Source organism: Notothenia rossii (genome assembly GCF_949606895.1).
Source record: "Notothenia rossii genome assembly, chromosome: 3".
NCBI classification, from domain to species: Eukaryota; Metazoa; Chordata; class Actinopteri; order Perciformes; family Nototheniidae; genus Notothenia; species Notothenia rossii.
In genome coordinates this window covers 62,903,715-62,919,012 of record NC_136901.1, presented here as the reverse complement: position 1 = coordinate 62,919,012, position 15,298 = coordinate 62,903,715, and the positions used below count along the sequence as shown (strand labels likewise).

Below are 15,298 nucleotides of genomic sequence, written 5' to 3'. Positions count from 1 at the left end.
TTTTGCACTGTTGGAGAAGCCTGTGACCTAAGATTTTCATCGACATAACTACTCTGTAGCTATGCTCGTATGACAAATAAAGAACCTTGAACCTTAAAAATACTTATATGTATGTTATACTAATAACATAATGATTAATTTTACTTTCAGATGATAATACTTTTCAGGGTCAGGGTTAGGTCCGGTCTGACAGCGCTTAGCTCTCTGCTGCAGAGAGGAAGAGAAGATCACTGCTCTAAACAAAGTAAAAAATCGTACATCCAAACGGAATAAATATAATTAATTATTATTAATACGTTAAGTCTTGTTAATTGTTTTTCACTTTTATTAAATGTTTGATATTTCCGGCACAGACCATTTCATAACGGCAATGCGCGATAGAAACAACAGGAACTGGGACAGCATAAATATGCGAACAAAAACCTACAGACTGCTGGAGAAGAGAGATCACAGGGGGTTGGGAGATCACAGGAGGGGGGAGAGCTGTGGCTGAGTGGTCATTGGGTGTGTAAACAAAGATAGTCACACACAGCCCCCGCTGAGCAGCTGATCACCTAATAGAGCTCTGCGGAGTTTCATTCAGACTATTTAAAAAAACAACGTTCTAATTGTATCATTGCACAACAATGAACTCAATGTGTGATTGTTATAGAAGTAATAATACAGTAAACTATTAACAATAATTTAATATTATAGTAAATATTCTTGTCAATGCAGAATATGATTATATCCGTGACAGTGGGAATAAAAAAAGATATGCTACAGTAATAAAAGATAAATCCCACTTGTTGTAGCCTACCTGGCAGAGCAAGAAACACTCCAGCCTTTTATTTAAACTTGTTTAAAACATATCTAAATAAATATGTGTGTCCCGGGCCATAAATGTAAGTATACTGTCAGTTTTCAGATAAAGCCATGGCATCACAATCACACTTGTCAACCCTCCCGATTTTCGCGGGAGACTCCCGATTTCATTGCCCTCTCCCGGTTTCCTCCCGAGGTCATATTTCTCCCGATTTCTGACAAAATCAGATTTAATCAGGACTGTTTCCACTTGGACTTTAATACAGCTACACCATTGTTTGTTTTCCATGGTAACACGTCTCTTTTGTAGCGCGCGCAACTGAACGTCTGACAGGGTGAGGTAGATAGTCACAGAAAACAGAACAAGAATCGATAACTACTCTACTCTCTGCTCACTCCTTTCCTGCCCACACATATGGTCCATCAAGGATGGTGCCACTGCTACATGCTGCACTTAGAACTACAATAAGCATGTTAATGTTAATCTAACAGCTCCGGCGATAAACTAGCACCCCCCCCCCCCCCCCCCCATTTTGCATTTTGAAATGCTCCCGATTTCTGAGGTCTCAAGGTTGGCAAGTATGATCACAATACTTCTGTATTCTACAATATAATTATTTTCACCTCCCATATTGCTTTTTCAACCCACCAGCTTTTATGGAGAAAATAAGTTATATAATTATTAACCAGAGGCATGTTTCTCACTATTTTATGCATAGAAACAACAGACTACTGTGTGTGTGAGGAATCAGCTGTTTATTTGAATATGAGTTCCCCTGAGGGCTGCCGTTTTCATTCAGACTATTTAAAAAAACAACGGTCTGATTTTAACATTGCACAACAATGAACTCAATGTGTGATTGTTAGCAGTAATATTAAACAGACAAATCTCACGCCTGCATGTTCCGTCAGCTCTACACAGTGTTTCAGCATTTTTCATAGCAATGTTTTTGTTTTAACCAAATTAAATGTTTGATATTTCCGACCCTTTCAGACCGGCAATGCTGCCCTGCATGTAATTCCGATTGCCCATCGGAATGTGACCATCCCCCTTGGGAGACTTAGAAGAAGAGACTGCAGTGCTTTGAGAATCCGACTGCACTTACACTATCAACGTATTTATGATGCGCCAGCGGACGTCATGAATGTGCGTCTGCTGCTGTGGGGAAACTAAAGTTTTCTATACAGCGGACTACATGATGTAGGCTATAATAAACATTATAGAACATATCTAAATAAATGTGTGTCCCCGGCCATACATGCAATTATGCTGTCAGTTTTCAGATAAAGCCACCACACCAGCTTTTATGGAGAAAACGAGTTAAACGAGTTATATAATAATTAACCAGAGGCATGTTTCTAACCATTTTATGCATAGAAACAACAGGCTTCTGTGTGTGTGTGAGGAATCAGCTGTTTATTTCATATGAGTTTCATTGTGGCAGCGTCTATCATGGCTCTCCTTGGTGGATCCATGATCCATTGCAGCTGGTTGCAATACACAAAGACAGCTAACTGGGTAATACTATGTTTCCTGACAGTTGTTGACTTCTCAGCTTGTCACTCAGAGGGGGATGGGGGCTGGTGAACGGTATGGTTAATGTTTGTAAACACTGTGAAATGTTGACTTTACTTGATGATTTCAGTAAAAACTAACGTTCATATTTATAAACTTATCTTTTGATCCCGTTTGAATTGTGCCACAAATTACACATATGATGTTTGTCAATCTTAAAAATATATTTTAAAGCTTAATACTTTTCACCTCATTCTGAAACAAAGAAGTGAAATGTGCCAAAGTGACGGCCATCGAGACGGGAGATGTAGTTCATTGAGCGGTTTCACAAAAAAAAAGTGTTACTTCACTAACTGTAAGCCTGTCACTCAGAGGGGGGTGGGGGCTGGTTAACGGTATGGTCAATGTTTGTTTGTTTAAAAATGTTTGCAGTCGCGAAAGGTCTAAGCTAATCAGACATGGACAAAAACAAAAGATCAGTCTATGTGTCGAGGGGGGGAGAACTAGACACCCCTTTACAGCCATAACAGCGTGTCATAACTGACAGCGATCAGCTGTCTGCGGGAGAGAGGAAGAGACAGATCACTGCATAAATATGCAAACCTACAGTTAACTTAACTGCTGGAGAAGAAAGATCATGGGGGGGAGAGAGCTATGGCTGATGGGCCATTAGGTGTGTAAACACCAGAGGTGGGGACTCGAGTCACATGACTTGACTCGAGTCGCATATTTTTGGACTTGAGACTTGCTTGACTAACATTGACAAAAGACTTGACTTGACTTTGACTTGGTATTCATGACTTGAAACTTGACTTAAGCTTGAGACAGATGACTTGAAAGGACTTGACTTTTTAAAATTAAATATTTGCATTTGTTTTTGTATTGAGATATTACATTTAGTTTTTTCTAAACGTGATTGGGTGATTATAGCGCCGTGCGCGCAAACCTGGCAACCCACTAGACGGCAGGAGTGTCAGCTAACATGGCAGCGGCTAGCGTTACTCCAAAAATAGTCAAGTATGGATTCAAGGATTATGTTGTCGATGACGCTAATAAGAAGAGAACAGCGGTATGCAGGTTCTGCAGCATAAAGATCAGTGACACGACCACCACAACATCCAACTTCATTCGTCACTACAAAAAAAACCACAGAGAAAGGTGCATGAATGTGTTGTGTTAGCTAGAAAGCTAACGTTAAGTTTAAGCTATGTTAGACTTGGTTTCAAATCGATTAAGCAAAGAGAAGACAAAACGGGGTAAATGAACAATAGAACCGCCAAGGGATTCATTTTTACTAACCCTGATACTGATGGGCTGTCAGGAGAGAGAGAGAGAGAGAGGAAAAGAGATGCCTCGTTTATTTCCCCTGTGTTATTATCAGAAGTTACTGTAAACTTTTGAATAATGTAGGTCATCTACTTTTAGTAGTTTGTTTTAATTATGTTGTTTTTGTTTGTAGAAATCATTCCTTGATTTATTGTAAAAATGAATCTGAATTTTTTTATCTGTTATGACGATAAACTGAAGCAATTTCAAAATTAACCCAATTAAGTGAGTTTTAAATCGTCCTGCTTAGTTTATAAGGAAATTATGAAGAGGAACAAATGAAATGATTTGAAAATGATATCTATGTAGGTGCTGACGCTGTTGGCGGTTCTAGTGTTAACAGAAATTTTAATTAAATATGTGTAATGGCAAATGCCATAATGATTTTCTTACCTGGAATTCTGCCTTTTTGAACAGACTTTTTGATTGAGTCCTAGCTTGTCTGCACTCTAAAAACAAATGCCTTGGCTCAACATAGAAAATCAACGCAACAGTTTGCATCGATGTTTATTGAGTTAAGACAACGTCTCATGAAATTGTCTTAAAGCAAAAAAGTTATTTGAGTTAGGGGAGAAGGCTTTTCCTCTACAATCAGAGGTGTTTTTTATTACCACTTACTTAATACAGATGGAGCGATTCATTTCAGACAGTTTGAAACGCGAGGGCCGTGATTGGTACGTGATCTGCCCTCGCTCAAGGGAAAACCTCCAGCTTGACTTGAGACCGCCCCCGTGATAGATAAATGTAATTATAATGGAGCCAGCTGCAATGGATCATTGATCCACCAGGGGGTGCAGTGGGGTTCCACACTGGAGCTCATGTGAAATAAAGTGAGATACAGTATGCTGGATGTACAGCGGAACTTTGTTAAGATCCATATGTCACGGATATCATACTACTGTGCTAAATAAGAGACATGTAATCATTTACAAAACATCAACATGTTGTTATTTAACAAAATAATTTTGTTATTCGAAAAAAACGAACGGGAGGAAATGCAGCCCGGCTCTCGATTTTTAATCCTAATTTAATCATCATCTTCACCACGATCATTTATGTTTATGTTCGCCGAATTGACATGAAATCACTGACACAAGGAATATACTGTATTCAACTTCATTAAAACGTTATTAACGTGCCTAAACTCAGTAATTCACCAAAAATATGTATATTTTAAATGGAGCTTCGTCGGTCGATCAGGATCCCAAAGTGTAGCGGAGGGATCCTCATCTGGATGAAGCGTGTTATTTTCCACATAAGGAACAAGTCACTGCAAATTATCCCGCTTATTACATGGCCACATTCTCAACAAAGTAACGACATGACTCCCAATATTAATTGAAATGCTTTTATGGATTTAGAAAATGTTTTTATTGATTTAAAAAATAGTTGTATTGATTTAAATTGACATGCATCCGCTAAGAGAAATAGTCCGTTGTTACCGTTTTTTAAACAGTGTTAATGAAACGGCAGCTCTCAGCTGTGTATTTACACAACTAATGGCCCATCAACCACAGCTCTCTCCCCCCCTCCCCCCCTGATCTTTCTTCTCCAGCAGCTATATTAACAGTAGGTTACTCTGAGTGACCATAGACTGTATGTGACAAGCTTACAGTTAGTGACGTAACAACACCATAAAAGCTGGTGGGTTGAAAGCAATACGGGAGGTAAAAATAACTAGAATAATTGTGATTTATTTATTGTGGCTTTTATGTTTTTAGGTATAAAATGTTATGTAATTCAGGCTTATAGTTCACCCTTCTCTAAAAGCCTTCAACAATGACAATATTCATTGTAATTTAATAAATCCTTCCAACACACATTGTAAAAAATAGCCTACTGTAAGTTAAGAAATCATTTCAATATGTACATCTTCTGATGTAACAACAATAACATTATAAATAGTAAGATAGCTGAACATGGTATTGCACATTTAGCTTTGAGTGTTACTGACCTGAGATGTTTTTATTACATGAATTAAGGTGACTGAGGCTTTTTAACATACAGGGATGCAAACTCATCAGGTCTGAAAAAGGTGACAAGGATCCGAACCCCCGGCTCCCCCACCCCACGGAATGACAGAGGATTTTAGCAGTCAGAACAACTAAAGCAGCAGTGTTAATAATAACAGAAACGCCAAAGAGTCACATCTAATAGAAATATATAAAAGCATTTATTTTAAATTGTGGAGCAGTCAGTTTATAATTTTGGCAGCACTGTTGAGCATTTTGAAAACGTATTTTCGTGCCTCTGTGCAAGGCTTAAGTCTTTTTATCTTTATAGCCCCATGGTGTAAAGTAACTAAGTTCATAAACTCAACAAGTACTATACTTGGGCACAATTTTGAGATACTTGTACTTTATTTAAGTATTTCAAAGTGTTGCTACTTTGTTCTTCTACTCCACTACAGTTCAGAGGTACATGGTGTACTTTGACTCCACTACATGTATTTAATACCTTTAGTTACTTCACAGATCTGGATTAATTAAGTGAAATATAATCAAGTGTTAAATCAGACTTTAGTTCCACCTGGAGTAAATCCACAAGCTACCCTGCAGTATACAAAGTCATTCAAACTAGCTGCACCTTTACCAGCTTTGAGAACACTTTCATGATCAATCATTATAAAACATATCATATCTTAGACCCTCCAGAAAAACGCGGGCCAAAATCCTTAATTATGCGGGCTAAAATCATTGATTATGCGGGCTAAAATCATTGATTATGCGATAAAAATGCGGGGTTTTTATGTGATTTTATGCGGGAAAATTGCGGGAAGTTGCGTAATATGCGGAAAGTTGCGAAATATGCGGAAAGTTGCGAAATATGCGGGAAGCGGAAAAAAGGTGATTATTCTCCCGCACCCTGTTACTAGGCTACTACTGAATGAAAGGGAGCACTTTTAAAGAGTTGCTATGATAAACAAGCATACTAGAAGCAAGCTACACACACACACACACACGCACGCACGCACGCACGCACGCACGCACGCACGCACGCACCCTCCTCATTCTGTTTTCATTTACTCGTTCGTTATCTGACCAGCTTCAATATTGTTGGCTACTCACCTCGTTTCTTGCAACCCTTGAAAGGGTTTTGGAGGTTGAAGCCTCTGTGAGCGTGAGTTGCTTGGCTTTCTTGTCCGCAGCAGAAACCATTTTTGAATGTTTGAGCGAATCGAAGTGGGTATTCACAGTCGATTTCCTTTTATGCTCCAACACACAGTTGCACGGGGTACAGAACAGTTTCCCCCCACTTTCGTGCAAGACATTGGGGTACTGCTTTGCCCGGTCTTTAGCTGAAATGTTCGTGGGTAAATGTGATGGATTCGATTTGTTTATCTTGGTGTGTGAATTCCAAACCTTCACACGACGGTGTTTGCCTTCTGTGATGCGCGGGCTGATGACGTTGCGTCATCATCACTACTCGTCAAGACGAGTTAACTTTTTTTTTTTTTCTCAACTTTGTGTGGAAAAATGCGGGGATTATGCGGCCTTTTGATAAATATGCGGACTTTTAAAAATCTGCGGCATTTTGCTGATTATGCGGGAAATTCTGCGATCGCAGAATCGCGTTTTTCTGGAGTGTCTAATATCTATTATTATGAAATGGACCAATCTGCACAATAACTACTTTTACTTTTGCTACTTTCAATATATTTTGATGATAATACTTTTCTACTTTTACTTGAGGAACATTTTGAATGCAGGACTTTTACTGTAACAGATTATTCCTTACTTCTACTTTTACTCAAGTACAAGACCTGAGTACTTCTACTTTTACTCTAGTACAAGATCTGTGTGCTTCTACTTTTACTCAAGTACAAGACCTGAGTGCTTCTACTTTTACTCAAGTACAAGATCTGTGTGCTTCTACTTTTACTCAAGTACAAGACCTGAGTGCTTCTACTTTTACTCAAGTACAAGATTTGAGTACTTCTACTTTTACTCTAGTACAAGATCTGTGTGCTTCTACTTTTACTCAAGTACAAGATTTGAGTACTTCTACTTTTACTCTAGTACAAGATCTGTGTGTTTCTACTTTTACTCAAGTACAAGATCTGAGTACTTCTACTTTTACTCAAGTACAATATATATATACTTATACCACCTCTGTTTATAGCCTATGAAAAAAACTATTAGAAATAGAAGGCTAAAGCTAACGTTAGCAGATAGTGACAATGTATGCTAGCTAAATAGCTCAACGATTCCTTAAATAATATTGCCACAGAAAAACTTTTCAGTTCACATCACGCTCTGCCGCTCCGACAGGGAGCTCTGCTCTGAACACCTGAACGGCCCGTTCTAACAGCTGTTCACCAGCGGTCCAGTCTGTGCCACAGTGACTACGGACGCACAGTTAATATTAACGAACGCACCCGTAGGTAATGTAGCTGCTGAAGCTAGACCCTCATCACGGAGCAGCAGAGCCTTATTATACATCCATGAGCAGAGCCAACAGGCAGGAAGACTCGAGCACACAGCTCGTACTTCATTATAATATATAAAAAAAAGAACACCATGCGTGTCATGATGGCACATAACAGCTCACGGCCGCAGATTACTCCGGGTCCCAGCCCCCCCATACCCCAAAAATATTTGTATTGCAGATCTACATGAATCACACAAACGACTTATTTTGGATTCAAAACGGCGAATTTCGCCGAAAGGTGACAAGTTTGTATCACTGAACATAGACAGAGCACAACTGAAACATAACATCTGAGATGTAACAACATAATACACTTTTCGGGGATGCTTGGGATTTGAGGAGTGAGGGACACGGCTTAGAACGGGCGTGTCGCCTGGCAGGACAGGAGAGTGTGGGCACCAGTCTGCCTTGATCTATGAATTCATGTCCGTGACACTCACTGCTGCCCACAGCTGTTTTATAGAAGGAAATTCCTTCACTTCATGAAAGTGTTTTAACCACCCACACCTCTACACACACATGACGGGTGTTATTTCCCCCATAAGGAACAAGTCGCTGCAAATTATCCCGCTTATTACACGGCCACATTCTCAACAAAGTAACGACATGACTCCCAATATTAATTGAAATGCTTTTATGGATTTAGAAAATGTTTTTATTGATTTAAAAAATAGTTGTATGTATTGATTTAAATTGACATGCATCCGCTAAGAAAAATAGTCCGTTGTTACAGTTTTTTAAACAGTCTGAATGAAACGGCAGCTCTCAGCTGTGTATTTATTTACACAACTAATGGCCCATCAACCACAGCTCTCTCCCCCCCTCCCCCCTTGATCTTTCTTCTCCAGCAGCTAAATTAACGGTAGGTTACTCTGAGTGACAAGCTTACAATTAGACACAACACTGTCATTGAAAGTGACCCTCAGTAAGTTGACTTTTATGTTCAACTGCAAAATTCGTTACTGATAAAAAAAGGGCTTCTACTGTACCTAATTACCTTAACACTAGAACCGCCAGAGGTTTTTGTATAGGCCTACCTAAACCCCTCAAATCCCGCTATTAGAACACAATTTTTAACAACATAGGGTGCTACATAACACACTTTCCGGAAAAGTCACGGACTGGGAGACTTTAATATTTTATTGAAAAAAAGTTACATTGCACACACAACACACATCACACAAATTGACCCGATTGGCGGTTCTAGTGTTAAATAAACTCACTAATGAATGAAACCAGTTCAATACGCATTATTCTTATTCTTATCATTCTTTATGAGCGCAGAAATAGTCTTAAAATCAGATCTGTTTTTAAATGAAATCTGACGGCAGGCAGTTAGCTCTGATCACCTATGATAAATGCGCCGCATTCAGCCACAGACACTGGCCATTCAGCCACAGACACTGTTCGAAATGGGGGGGAGCTAGGGGGAGCTTGGCTCCCTCGAAGAGGGAGGGAGCTCCCCTGAAGGCTGACTTTGAGATAAATAGGGGGAGCCCAAAACAATCATGCATATTTGTGTCACACAGATTAGAAATGTTGAGTTTCTGTAAATAACAGTTCTTGAAATAAATAATAGTTATTGTTCATTACAGTTTCTGAATATTTGTTTTATATTTGTGAATATGTCTGGGTGTTGCCATCTGTACGTGGCGGCGCTGCATTCTTACTTACGTTGCTATGGTTATGGCGGTGATGCCGGCGCGGTATTTGAAATGTTCATATTGATATTTTTTTAACTCTGGCTGTGTAATAAAAAAATATGGCAAAACGAAAACAGCCAAGCGTCACAGCTTTTGGATTCACAAGCAAAGAAGCGAAGAAGTCTAAAAATGACAACGTGAACGGAAAACAACTTTTAGTTGGCCGGCTGTAAGCGGCGTTAGGGTCGAGTTTGACAGCTCCACACCGAGGGAGAGGCCTGCCGATGTGGAGCCTGAAGAGGCTTCAACAACGGCCACATCTGCCGGCATAGTGACACCGTCTGTATTAGTAGAAGAGTGTTTTTATAGAAATTGATCGCATCTGCGCTGCAGCGCCAGTCAACAGAGCGTGCGTGTGACATATTTAGTAGCAGGATGTGCTCTGAAAAATAGGGCTCCCCGAAAGCAAATGGGTAATTCGAAAACTGACAGAGCTCCTTCTATACAAATCAAACTGTAGAAGGTGTGAAAGCACCTATTGTTTGAAATAATGGTCGGAATGTGACCTGTGAGCCTTCTGAATTACCGTGGGACAGCACATTCTAAACTAAAATGTTCAATCAATAAAGTAACATCTTATCTTATCTTAATAATATCTTCATATTAATAATAATAATAAATCATACAGTATGTGTCCGAAAGGGAGCAGGAGGAAGCAAACACAAAAATATACTGCATATTAAAGCAAACGATTGTAAAGGTTAAAGTATGAGCATAACAAATAAAGAAGTGTAATGTAAAAATGTACATTATAATTATGATTATTTAATATATAAAGACTATATATTATTGAATTACAAGATTAGATATACTTTAGTTGATCCAAAATATTGATGTGTTCAAATGCTCTTCAAAACACAACTGAAAGTCCATGAAACTTGTCTTTCTGTATTTGTGAATGAAGCGCCATCTCCTGGTTAAAACCTGAAATTGAAAATCTGGCAACGCCCTCTTGGAAAATAGTGGGAGGGCTTAACATTCCTCTATACTGGTCTTTGGCAGGCCGTAGGCAGGAAACTGTAAGCTGGAGTCCGAAATTCAGTGCTCCATCTGTAATTGGTAGCATAAACACAAGTTTTGAAGTTGATTACTCAAAAGATTAAAGGCCCAGTGAAGTGTGCACCTGTGCATGATCTGTTATGCTAATACGTATAGTAATGACCAAAATTGTCCATTGGAACCCATATCAAAAGATGTTGGAATAGCAACAAATTTGACGAGTTTTGAATTTTCCGGGGAAATCTGCTGTCGACCTTTCGCCTTCGTGGGCGTGGCTTGCGATCTACTGCGTGACGTCACGAGATGGACGCCGCTGCACTGTTTACATTCACCACCGTTCGTTTTTTCTCTTTTTCAAAGTCGAATTTCTCAACGTTTTTGAGCTAGTATTTTCCTGGAAAGTGTGTCGGAGTCGACTGGAAGTGATTGCCAATCGAGAAAACCTGACAATGGAGGCGACAGTGAAGAAAGAGGGATGAAAAACACAGGGGAAACGATGCATTGCCGCTGGCTGTAGTAATGTCAAGTCTGCCGAAGTGGCGATGTTTCTGTTCCCAAAAGATGAAGGTGAGCCTGGCTGGTGTCATTGCTTCGTAGATTATTTGATTGATCATGATAAATAAAGGCCAGTGGTCGATTCGAGAGAGAGAGAAAGAGAGACTGACAGAGTTACAGGGTTGTTGTTAGCATCTGGTGCTAGCTCGGAGCTAACGGAGATTAGCTGTTTCAACAATAAGGAGAGGGAGAGTGCTCTCCTGTGGGACTGAGAGAGATAACGTCAGCTCAGGGAGGTAAACTGTAGCCTAAGTTATCTCAGTGGGTTTGGTCATCTATGTAAACAAATATTTCCATCTATGTAATATTAGTTGTATAAAATAGGTTAAGAAATCATTCCAATGTTTTTTGATTATTGAAATATATGTTTCATATGAGTGTTGAGAGCTGTATCAATAAATCTCTTAATGTTGCCCTCAAAGTGCACCAGATTGATCACTTTCCTCATCTATCCTGTCCGAAAAGCTGTCCAAATCAATCATTTCTCTCACACTAGTATCACTTTCCAGAGTCTCCGCCATGTTTACAATCGCAACTGGGTACATCTTGTGACGTCACAGCCACTATCGTCTGCAACTTCCGTTAGGCTCAGACGGCAAAATTAATCATTCATTAATTCATTAATTATGAATTATTAAAAATTATTTTAGCCATGAACAGGCACAATGATATGTAAGGAATGAAACTGCCATTTCATTTTGGTGCAAAAACATGCACTTCACTGGGCCTTTAAGTTGTTCCGACTAGTTTTACCACATGATTTAAAAGGAATTTTAAGTTGTATGTACTTAATTACCCTCATTCGGGATACAAGTTTTTAGGTTCATTACTCCAAAAATCGAGTTGCTCCAACTTGTTTTACCGTATGATTTAAAAGGAATTTTAAGTTGTATGTACTTAATTACCATCATTGTGAACACACGTTTTTAAGTTGACAACCATTTATAAATTAAGTTGCTCCAAATATATTGTATTCAATATTTTTTTTTCTTAGCTTTTTCATGTTTTTGCCTTTTAAAGAAAGAAATTAATTGATTCCACAACAAAAATATTAGGCAATTCACTTTTTATTTTGAACTGCAGTTGTTTATTTCAATCAGGAGAGAATTCATTTTGTTTGAACATTTATTGACACCATATGATAAGGTGCATGAACACCTGAAATCACAGCTGACTGCAGGAGAGAGGAGAACCATTTTATAGTTTGGCTGCAGCACGTTGATTGGCTGCTGGAGAATGAGGTGAAATGTAATAGGTTAAAGAGAACGCCTGTGATAAGCTGATTATAAGCATCTGCGGAGTGAATGTATACCAGTCTTCCTGAAATAACTTGTGCTGAGCTTCATTTAAATCTTGAAAAAAAAGATGGATAACACAAATTTAAATTGCCCAACAAATAATAAACAAACACATTAGACATATTACCATGGCAAATGGGGACACAGCAAATAAATGCTGCCATCACAACGAAGTTAGAGGCCTTTGCATATTTCAAACCAGTGCCAAATATGTAAAATCTGTAAAGTTTTTGTAAAACTACAGAAACAAACTCTCAATGGCCACCAATCTGCAGATCACACACATCAATTTTACAAAAGATGTAACAAATATGTTTACACTGCCGACAATCATTATTTCAAACAGTATGCACACATTTAACGCAGAATGCTTGTTCATTCATTTGTTTCCCTCGACCACGATGGTTGCCATCGTATGGTCAGATCCTGGGGTGGACCGGTCACTGATGATGGTGATATTCATGTCCTTTTGAAGCACATTGAATAATAGGTTTGCGCATAAGGTCCTGAAGACACACAGAGGTGGTTTTGAGTACTTTGCCTAGTGTTTAAATGCATGTGGACAGATTTTGTCAATCTCAACCGTGGAAGTTTTAGTGTATCTTCTCATCTTTTTTGCAGGTTCCATACAATATTTGAACTGGTTAAGTGAAGAGCAGAAGCCACTTTTCAAATTGTACGCAATCCTTTTCCCATGCCATTGCTGTCAACACCTATCCATGCTTAACGTTGCGAAGATATTATTGATTGGGGTGTGGCCAAAAGTGCAATATGCTTCAAAATGTAACTGACAGAGAGCAGTGCTTTTGTCCTGTGTTTTTACACTGTGTATGGATTTGATTTTATTTCAAGATTTTTTATTCCATCACTAAACTCCTTGAAAAGGTCCTCTTCCTTTTCTCCAAGTTACACGACAAGGCAGCGGATGGCTATAGCTCTCTGCATACTTCAATTGTATTGTGCTATTTTTGAAAAAGGAAAAAAAGAGAAATGTCCTAAATTAATATGTTCTGAATGGGTGACTGCCAACAACTTGCATTTCAATGACAACTCTAAATAACGATCCTACCTCAAGATGCATGTCCTTGATCTGCTTCACCGAGATTCATTTTTAATAAAAAGCGATATCACAATAGTAACCAAAGTATTTTTACTCTCACAGTAGCCCCTACTACTTCTCTCACATAACTATTCACAGTTCAAAGGCTGCTAATTTATATCAAACAGCAATTTGCCTATACAGTGCAACTACAAGGCTATCTACTGTATTTGAATGACAAAAGATGACACTCACATTAAAATGTCCTTTGTATATTTCTATTTGTCTTAACTGTCGGAACTTGTCCAGGCATGTTAAGTGGGAGTGGACTTGACATCCTTAACTCAAGGTGTAGAACAATTAAGTTATCAAGCCAATTGCATTACTTGCTACAACTTGAATTTTGTTTTAAGTAAATTAACGCAGAAATCAGAGTTCAAATTACACACAATATTAAGTTGATGTAATAACCAACATTATTACGTCAACACAACTTATAAATTAATGTTTGCAACTTAAAATGTTTATCTAAACCAATTTACTCACATTTTTATCTTGCAACCATGCATTTAATTAAGTGGAGTTGAAAGGTCGCCTGAATTCGTTTTTAGAGTGTGCAGTTCTAGGGTTAATATTAATCTAATATGATTGTCATCGGTCTAAATTAGATTTCAAATGATTAACTGTGTATGTAATGAAGATCATAGTGTGGGTTGAATCCATTTTCATAACCACTGTCTTTTAACTGATTTAAATGCGGAAACTGGGCTTATTCATCAGAATTTTGTATGACTTGTTGGGGCAGAACCTCTGCTCCGCGCCGTTCCTCTATGAGTTTGTTTTAAAAGAAGGAAAAGTCAAAGCACCAGGATAAGGGTTAAACAATAATCTGCTTTAATGGTAGAACATACAATACATCACAAAACAATTCAAAAGGGGTGCCCCTGCTCTGGTCCTCTCGCTGGGAGAGGTCTTACAACCTTGGCCAGCATGAAGAAAAGAAGAGCGACCCAAAGGAAAAAACAGGCTTTCATACTAAAAACACAGGAGGAAGTGTGTGAATACTTTCCCCAGAGGTCATCTTATTAGGAGAGACCAACACATGGCCTGTCGTACCCAATCAGCGCGACACAGCAGAAGAAACCCGGAAACAAAAATTCTCTTTCAGTTTGACGAAAACCAGATACCTTTTGGTGTCTGGAACGAACCTGCTCTAAACAACAAGTTTCCTTATCTTATTTCACATCTTGCAGCCAGCACACACACATCCCCTTTATGGCTCTTTGTCTCTGTGGCCATCTTCCCCCCTCAGGTTACCACACACAAGTTAAAAGTATGTTTTAAGATATAGTTGTTATAGTTGGCTAAATATATGTAATACATGTAAATTACTTTCATATCAATAATAACGAGGAACACATTACCTATGCTCTTAAGCAGTATTAGAGATGCTTTTCAAATAGTCAAACTTCACACAGGCCCAGTATAGAGAACACACTCATTTGTCCTGCAGCCTTTCCAGCCTTTTGAGCTATTGTTCACATCTTTACTTCAAATAAAAGGTTTCACATTGCATATTTCCAGCTTCCTTTACACATACTGTTATTATTAATACAAAGTAATTAAC

The 15,298-nt window shown here is 38.6% G+C and overlaps 1 protein-coding gene across 2 annotated transcripts in view; it reads right to left on the bottom strand.

Annotated features, from left to right (window-relative positions):
- Positions 1 to 7,221, bottom strand: part of LOC307031345 (uncharacterized protein) — a 113,224-nt gene extending 106,003 nt beyond the window's left edge. For both annotated transcript variants that reach the window (XM_079668376.1, XM_079668377.1), the window contains exon 1: positions 6,715 to 7,221. The gene's annotated coding sequence lies outside the window, so the exon portion shown is untranslated. The remainder of the gene's footprint in view (positions 1 to 6,714) is intronic.
- Between the last annotated feature and the right edge of the window lie 8,077 nt (positions 7,222 to 15,298).